Consider the following 10,045-nt stretch of genomic DNA (forward strand, 5'->3'; position numbering starts at 1 on the left):
CTTGTCACTGCTTCCCTTGCCACAGCTTCGCCAATAAACTAGCGTAAATATGTATGAATGGATACGTATGAGCATGAATACATATCGACGCAGATTTTTGCGAGCCACCGAAAAATATTTTAGAATTGACAATTATTTTAAATCGACAACAGCTATGTTGTCACTTTTCTCACTTCTATTTTAGAACAAACATCAGAAAGTTGTTCAATTTATGATTTTTAACTTTTGCCATCGTCTGTTTTTATGAATGAAGTGAGGTCGCTTGTGGAATGTGCGCCTGCGTTTTGAATGAAAATGTGAAAAGATTTACTACATTTTGGCTTCGCCATATTGACTTGCCATGTTTTTGTAGAACTTTGTTTGTTTGTGACATATTTACATTTGTTCGCATATGTATGTTTGAATCCCTGCCAACCACGAGCGGTTAAAAAACTAGTGAAACAGTAGGTACAAAAGTAGTGAAAGTGGTTAGATTGCCATAGGCCGCGTGAAGATTCTAACCACTTTTCCCCTCACACGTACGTATACATGTGATCATACATCTCTTTTGCGCTCATTCAGCAGTGTTACATAATCGCGGGTTGCATTTTCTCTTTCCTAATTTAAATTTTCTTAAAATTTCAAAAAAGCTTTTTAATTTTTAAATTTTTTTTATACATATTTACATAAAATTTATTATAATTTATATAAATAAAAATATATTTAATTTAAAAAAATAATTAATACCTGGAAAAAGATTTATTAAAGAAAAACCTGATACCTGAAAATAAAAGACAAATATCTGAATAAAGGTTGAAACAAAATAAATATTATTAATACCTGAAAATAAATAATAATTACAATGAATTTGTAATATCTAAAAGAAAATGAAAGATTAATTGTATAAAGTGATAATAATATCTCTAATTAAATAAAAATAGTGATAAAATAGAATAGATAAAAAAGAAAGAATAATTAAATAAAAATAATAATAACATCTAGAAGAAAAGATAAATATTATTTGATCATTTAAAATATAAAACAAACATTTGTTTTCACATATTATATTGGATTGTATTTATTTTTGCGTATTATATTAGACTGCGCAGTCCAATTTCAAACAACACACACTTACTTAACAATTTATATTTGCTCCTTCTGATGATATTGCTGTTGCTGCTATTTACAATTCAGTTCTGATTTCCAATGCTATAAAAACAAATGAAGTAATTATTTGGAAATTATTAAAAAAAAAAAATTACATAAAAATCATTCACTTACCTTCTTGTTGTACGAGCTTCCTTTACGATGGTACGATCACGAATGACATGCGTCTTCCAATTTTTCTTTTAATTACCCTTTTTGAGATCTTCTTTTGGCACTATTGACAATTATGTTTTCCCCTTGGCACTCATTCAAAAAACAAACAAAAAATAACCCGAAAATGTGCGTTGGTGTTAGTGTATACAGAAAAAATGTGTACCCTGCCAACCGTGAGCGGGTAAAAAACCAGATAATAAGTTGGTAAATAGTTTGCCATAGGCCGCGTGAAGATTCTACACTGTTTTCCCCTCACACGTACGTATACATGTGATCATACATCTCTGTTGCGCTCATTCAGCAGTGTCATATAAAAAAGTATATCTGTCCTGCTCTAATATCCCCAATCGACAGCTGATGCAGGGTTGCATTTGCTCTTTTTAAAAAGCTGATGCAGGGTTGCACTTCCTTTTTCCTAATTTAAAATTCTAAACATTTTAAATTTAATTTTTTTATTTTTCTTTATTAATAAGCATTTTTAACAGAATTACAAATTTGTACATATGTTTAATAAAAAAATTATTAATATCTGAAAATAAAGATTAACCCTGGTCGAGACTAACGGTCTGATACACTTAGTCGAGACCAATGGTGCTTGGCTAGGCCTAGGCTAGTTTACATACATTTGTATGGAAATACGTGTTGTATTTACGCTCATATATGTACAATATAGAAATATTTTTGAAATTTCTTACCTCTCGATTTGGTTGAAATCAAATTGACTGCCTTGTTCACGCTTGGCGTGGCAATAGCGTTCACAAAAATGTAACATTTTGAGAAAAATTACATGTTTTCTTAACCTTTTAAAACGCTCTAGCGGCTAAAGTATTTGACCTAGATAAACATACAAACCAATTTGGACATGTAACGAACATGAAAACAGATAAATCAACCGTGCGAAGTGATTGAAACATACCACAGTTCATATATTTTCATACAAAATACATTACATGTTTTTTTTTTTTGTTTTTTGTTTTTAGGGGAAGCATCGACAGCCGGAGTGCGGAACTTTAATCCGCCAAACCTAACATACTCCCAACTCAAGACTCTCCCAGGGAACCACCGGTTAAGTATTACTTCGTGGGAGGGACAAGACATTTAAGTCTCCTCTATTGCGCGGACTGACGGACGCCTAGTCTGTTGAAGAGATCTCAGTTTGGTCATTATGAATGCTGACGCTTCGCTGACAGCTTTCCATTCATCAGTCCATTGGCACATGAGTGTCGTTAAATTATCGACCGTAAGACTACCTCCGAGTGTGGTTTTTAGCTTTTCCCTTGTGTTCGAAAATCGAGGGCAATAAAATAATACATGTTCAGAGTCTTCTATATACTCTGTACACGTCGGACAGTTCGGACTAAAGTCGTTGTGGAATTTGAAAAGATAGCTTCTAAGGCGTCCACGTCCACTAAGTATTTGGGTCAGATGAAAGTCTAGGTTCCCATGTCGTCTGTCTATCCATGAGTGGATGTCTGGTATAAGTCGGTGAGTCCATCGCCCTTTGGATGAGGAATTCCACCGCTCCTGCCACATTTTAGTGCTCTTGTCCTTGCCGATATTGTTTTAGGCGTTGATAGCTGATATAGACGCTCTAGTTCGTCTCCCTGGATGTCAGTAGGCGGCATGCTGGCTAATACTTCAGCAGCGTCGGTTGATATAGTCCGGAAAGCACTTATTACCCGAATTGCAGAAAGCCTATGCACTGCAATTAGTTGTTTAGCATACGCTTTTATATCCATTACCTCTATCCATACTGGTGCCGCATACAGTATTACGGAACTCATTGCTTTCGCTATTAAGAATCGCCGGTTGGAACACACACAGCCTCTATTGGTCATCATTCTCGATAGGCCATTATAAATTTTGTTTGCCTTCGCGGAAGAATACTCCAGGTGCTCTTTAAATTTTAATTTAGAATCCAATATTACTCCCAGATACTTCAGTTGCGGCTGCGAGGTAAACTCGCACTCCCCTATAGTGAGCTCTATTCGTTCTTCTATCTTCCTACTGCTTATGAGTAAAACTTCTGTTTTTTCCTCCGCCAGTTTCAGACTCACAGAAGAGAACCATTGGCGTAGACCATTTAAGCACTCATTACATTTATTTCTCAGGTCGGCTTGGCCACTGCTACGACCATGAGATCATCCGCATAAGCTGCTAGTTTAACGTCTGCTGGTTGCTGTCTTCTTAGCACCCCGTTATACATAACACTGACACTTAGGGTAATCCACTCGAGATAGAGTAGCTCTTGGTGCCTTCGTCCGTATCAAAAATCAGCCTTCTGTTTTTAAAATAACTCACTATTATGTTTATGAGGTAGTCAGGGGCCCGTATTTCATCCAGGGCTTTTATTATATCTGCCCATTTTGCCCAGCCAGGGTAATCAGCGTGCAGTACTTTTTTGTGCCACATTTCGCAGTATCGACGACTTCTCGTAGTGCGACAATAGTGGATCTCTTTTTTTATTTTTCCAAGCGGTTTCGTATTATACTTTCGTACACTTTACCCATTGTGTCGAGCATACACAGAGGTCGGTACGATGACGGTTCTTCAGGTGGTTTCTTTGGTTTTGGGAGCAGAACCAAGCTTTGTACCTTCCAAGAGTCGGGAAATATCTCATCCTTTATACAAGCGTTGTACATTTTAGCGAAAACTAGAGGTTTTGAGCTTATGGCTTCCTTCAGAGCTCTGTTTGGTATGCCATCCAACCCAGGCGCTTTGGCGTTTTTGATTTTCTTTGCTATTGCCAATAGTTCGTCTTCCGTGACTAGCGGAGGTGACTCTGCAGCTTCGTTTCGTCGCTTGGCATATGAAATCCGGTCGTGTTTCGGAAATAATGCTTCGACGACCTTTCCCATAAAAGATGCATCTTTAGGTTGCTGCTGCTTATTTTTAAATCTTGACATACATATTTGGTAAGCAGTACCCTAAGTGTCAATGTTTGCTTCCTCACACAGCTTCTCAAAATATGATTTTTTGCTTCGGGTAATTGCCGACTTCAGGAGCTTCTTGTGGCTTTTAAATTCTTCCCTAAAGTGATTTTCGTTCGTTTCACCCCAGTTACGCTGTAGACACCATCTAGCTGAGTGACAGAGCTTTCTCAGCGTGGAAATTTCCTCATTCCACCAATATACAGGCCGCCGCTTGTTGTGATGTGACGTTCTACGCATTGTTGCATCGCATGCTGCGACCAGTTCTTTTCGAACTGCTGATACCAGGTGAGCGGCGCCCGTCACCTGATGCCTTTGATACACTCCAGACTAGCTCAAAATCAGGTGTGGGTCGAATTCTTGTTGTTTCCAGCTTCGCTTTCGGCAGGGGTTTCTGCTAAAAAGTTCTTGCTCTAGGGAGTACGGAATTTGTGCTATAATTGCCATATGATCACTGTTGGTGTATGTGTCAGACACCGCCCACTTAATGTGCCTGCTCAGCGAATCGTTAACAAACATAATGTCAATTATGGATCCTTTATTGCCTTTTTGGTAAGTGTTTCGAGTTCCGGTGTTCATTATTGTTAAGTGCGTTTGACTCAGAAATTCATGAATTAGCCGCCCGCGGTGGTTTGTACATCTGCTGCCCCATACACTTGAACAAGCATTAAAATCACCCGCTATTATAATAGGTGTTTTGCCTCTGGTTTCTAAAGATAGCCTTAAGAGGAAATCCTCGAATTCTGCGATTGCTGCGCTTACAAAAAAAGCAACTTACAAAATAAATCCCCTGAATATTCGCCCATGTGAAGCAATTATGTTTTTCTCTGGAGCAGGTCTTAAAAGGTTGCCCTTTACAGGACCATATTGCTGCCTTGCCAGATTTGTCTGCAATCCATGTGCTTTCCGGACGCTGGGAGTATTGCTCACTTAGTATGGCGACATCAATGTTCTCTTCTATGATTGTCTGATCTAGCAGATCTTGTGCTGCTGCGCAATGGTTTAGATTCAGCTGGAGTATCTTCATTTACTTAGAAACTTCATCATCTCGAGGTACTTTGGGCAAGCCGTGCTCAATACAGAGTGCTCCCCTTTGCAGAGCATACAGCTCGGAACGTTTGTGCACGACTTTGCTAAGTGTTCTGTCTGTCAAACTGCAGCATTTACGAGCCATGTGACCCAAATGGAAACACTTATAACACCTGGGAATAGGCGAGTATTCTCGAAGGCGACATATTGACCACCCAATCTTTATTTTTCCCAATTTGAGTGCAGCCTTAGCATCTTGAGCGTGCATGCATATACATAAGTGCTATTTGTGTGCCACTACGCGTTTTTCGCAGACTTTTGACATTCGTTGTCTCCAGACTTTGGATTCCACACTCCCTTTTCAGTGCTGAGCAAATTTCTTCTGGAGTTGTTATTTCGTCCAGGTCTTTGCATACAATGGTAACGTTGTGGGTCTTAGGCTGTATCATAGCCATTTCTCCAACCACTCCTTCCAAGACGCTTTGGAAAGATTCGGCTTTCGTGTCTGCTCCATTTTTCAGTTCTAAAAGAAGGTCTCCTTTGAGTGTTTTCCGAACATAGGTTACGTTCGAACCCAGCTCCTCAAGCCCGCTGTCACTCTTTATTTTCCGCAGAATATCTGCATACGACGCCCCTTCTTTCTTCGTGATAATGATGGCATCTGGTTTTGTTTTTATTTTCTTTTCTATCGGTTTCCTCTTTTTAACCACGTCTACCCATCTTTCATTTGCGTTTTGGAGAGTCGTGGTATCCTTTTGGGCGTTTTTTACTGCTCCTCTATACGACAATTGCTCCTTTTCAGCTACGTTTTTTGGCTTTTTTATGGGTGGTAAAAAGCCTGGTGCCTCTTGCATTCTTTTTGGGGTATTATCATCTCTACCAATAGTGACTTGAGATGATTTTCCTATTATCACTCTTCTCGGTGGGTTTTCTACTTTTTCCGATTTTGCGTGTAACGCCACTATACCAGAGAACTTAAAAGTATAGAGAAGGTGCAGGTTCGACAGCGAACATTCGTTAGATTTATAGTAGAGAATTCACCTCACAAGCACAGAATTCGCACTGTAAAATGTTAACATTTTTAACAGTTCTCCACATATTCAACAAAGAATATGAGAGAAAGAAATATATGTATGTATTTTCGGCATATGATGGCATGGCATATATGCCAAAGCAGATAATATGAAGAGAGATAAATATATTAACATGCCCATGACGATTTTCGTTTTGCTTGTTTATATTTTATTCCATTTCTGACAGCGAAAAATGTGTGCAAAACACAAATCTCACACAGAGAACATAAAGACATTTTTTTATGTTCTCTATCTCACCCAGAGAAACAGCAGAAATGCTTTATTTTCTTTGGTCTCACATATCCAAGAATATGAAGAGACATATGTAAATACATATAAGTATGTATACATGCCCATTATGATATAATATGAATATGAAGTGACATACATATGTATGCATGATACTCCCAAACAGAGAATATTGAACAAAAATATTTTCTTTGATATTCCATAGGAAATATGTATGTATGTATGTTCCATTTTGTATGGAAATATGTATTTAGAACTTTTATTATTTTTCAAATTATTTTATGTTAATTTGATCTTATTTTACAATAAGTCATTTTAAGTAAATAAAAGATTTACCCAAAAGTTATGATGATATTTTCATGATTCATGTCAACGAGGCATTTCCTTTCATACGCAATGTGCGAATATCAAGAATTTTCGTTTGTATAAATGCATGCATAGTAATATTTATAGTCAATTTGGACTTGCATATTTAATAATTTTCTTTGATTTTTACATAATATACTATTCTAATAAATGTTTTTGTATTATATTAGGGGTATTCTCTTGATCTTGCAAAACCCTAGCACGGTGCAAGAATTGCATATACATATTTCCTCTTGATGCACCGGCACAACAACAAACACACACAGAAAATTATTTGCAATGGCTTTAAAATATGTCGGACCAAAACCCATGTATATTTGCGTGCACTGTCACGCAAAAATATAATTGCAACCCTGTTTTTACTGTCATTTTACATAAAGACATATTATGTCGTTAAATTTTTGAGGAAGGTAAGTTTTAAATAGATTTTATAATTTCTATTTAAATTATAAAGATTTGTTACAGTTTTTTTAAAACTTTATGCAGAAGCTGCGTCGATTCACAATAGCCATGCATAACAGTCATTCACAATACATTGACCGAATCAGCCGTTCATATATCACTAGATTCTGCAATGGGTGCTCTCGTGCTCTTGTATATTTCGGTATAGTATTTTTGCAATCTGCAATCTTGCAAGAGCAAGGGAATACCCCTACTGTATTTCCCACTAATAGAAATTAAATTTATCACAACAATATATACATATGTATGTATGTATGCATGTATGTACTTCTTCTATCATATTAATCTTATGTCTCTGCACATGCTCATATCATAATCTTATTATGTATGCGCATGTGCGCATTCAGAAATTCAAATCATGATTTTATCACTTATCAATATAATGTATTACATGCGCGCGCATTGATCTGCATGTTCATGCATTCATATATATTTATATGTACATATATTTGCATACACTTCCGAACAAATAATGCACAAGCATACAAACATACATATGCGTCCACATGTGAATATGTCACCAACAATAAATTGAAGCATTGTTCTACAAAAACCACAATTATCTAAATAGCAGAAGCACCACAAGTCAATATGACAGCCGAATTGGCGAAGCTCAAATGTAGTAAATTTTACAACAAAAACGATTTCATTTATAAACGCAGGCGCAAATTCCACAAGCGATCTCGCTTCATTCATAAAAACAGAGGCCGTAACATCTCCCCGAGCATGCCTTTGCCAACAAGTCGTCTTTTCGCGACGATGGCAAAAGCTAAAAATCATAAATTGATCAACTTGTTGATGCTTCTTCACAGAAAGAAGTGACAAAAGTGACAACATAGCTGTTGTCGATTTACAATATTTGTCTAAAATATTTTTCCGTGACTCGCAAAAATCTGCGTCGATATGTATGCACGCTCATACATCTTCATACATATTTACGCTGGTTTGTAGGCGGAGCTGTACAGCGGCAAGGGAAGCGGTGACAATTGGCGGCCATTCGTTTATTTTTGTCGGCACAGCTTGGATTTTCTTTCATCACACAAGTGCTGAACACAATGAGCGCGACAAACTGCAAGCGACATTTGTCAAATATTAGAATACACACGTTCTTAGGGACACATTTATTGAGGCAGCTTCACAACTATATAACTGTGTTCATAAGGACGTGTGTATTCGCGCTCAATGTGTTCAGCACTTGACTCTTTGACGAACGCCAGTTTCGGCCATTGGTTGACCGTGACAACGGAGATGCGAAAGATGCCTGCGACACTTGTTATTATGAATGTATGTACATTAGACATATAACAAATTTTGACGAAAAGTTTGGCATACCACCACGTGGTGGCAAATATTGTACAAGTAATTGACACTTAGCTTCTTGTCAAATGGACCTTTCGGTTTTATTACTTCTTGGCAACTGATTTTACATTAGCATTGAATACAAACTTGAACTCAAAATTAACAAATACAGAAAATGAATGAAAATGAATACATAGACGAAAATGAACAAGTGTATGAGTATATGTAAAAGAAATAGAGATGACACGTCATAGTGATGACAACTCGGCCTCTCCTGACAAAACTCGTCCCGAGTTTACCTGGTGTCAACTTCGTCTTCCGAACTATAATTGTCGTCTACTTCCGGAAACAGGGCACACCAAGGTTTCATTTTGTCGGAGGCTGCAATTGTACTGTATCGTCTTCGTGTACATTGCGCCCCATCAACGTCTTCAATCACGTACCTGTCGAACCTTAACACCTTCTTAACAACGTAGGGCCCCTTGTATTTGGGTTGGAGTTAACGCGACTCTCCAGTACTTTGTGGTGGTGCTTCTAGTAGTACTAGGTCGCCTTCTTGATATGGAACTGGTTTGCTGTACTTGGCGTCGATTTTTGCTTTCCATTTCAGACGCGCCTTCTTGATATTTTCAATCGCCTCAGAACGTCGACCATTCATATGAAATTGTTCGTTATCATCATGCAATGCGGCCAACACCCTATTTCCCTTCAGATCGCGCAATGGAAAATCGTACACCAGATCTATTGGCGCAAACTTGGTAGTGGTATTAACCCTTGTGTTCATTGTCCATTGTAGTTGACGAATATGCGCATCCCAGTCTTTGGGATAACTTGTGGACGTCTTCAAGTAAGCCAGCACCGCTTGGTTAACCCGCTCCGCTAACCCATTGTGGTGTTCTCACGGCCACTTTAATGTGTTGCATGCTGTAGGTTTCACAATAGGTTGTAAATGCTGCCGACGTGAATGCTGTGCCACGGTCCGTGACAATTCGTTGCGGTAAGCCAAAATACAGTGTTAGCTGGTTCAAGGCATCAATAACTGGTTTCGTTTTTGTTGACCGGGTCGGTACGACAACTGTGTACCTCGTCAATGCATCGACAATGACTAATACATATTCATACCCATGTCGACTCTTGACAAACGGACCTAAATGATCTAGGTGTATAGTTACAAACGGCAGAGGCGGGATATCCATCCCATAAAGTTCGCATTGCTTCCGTGATGGCTCACGACTATAACAGCAATCGATGCACGACTTAACGAAAGATTTTACAAAGTTTCTAAGTCGAGGGAACCAGAAGTGTTGCAGAATTCTCTTAACTGTCCCATCCACTCGC

The sequence above is a fragment of the Bactrocera neohumeralis genome, chromosome 2, assembly GCF_024586455.1.
Source record: "Bactrocera neohumeralis isolate Rockhampton chromosome 2, APGP_CSIRO_Bneo_wtdbg2-racon-allhic-juicebox.fasta_v2, whole genome shotgun sequence".
NCBI classification, from domain to species: domain Eukaryota; kingdom Metazoa; phylum Arthropoda; class Insecta; order Diptera; family Tephritidae; genus Bactrocera; species Bactrocera neohumeralis.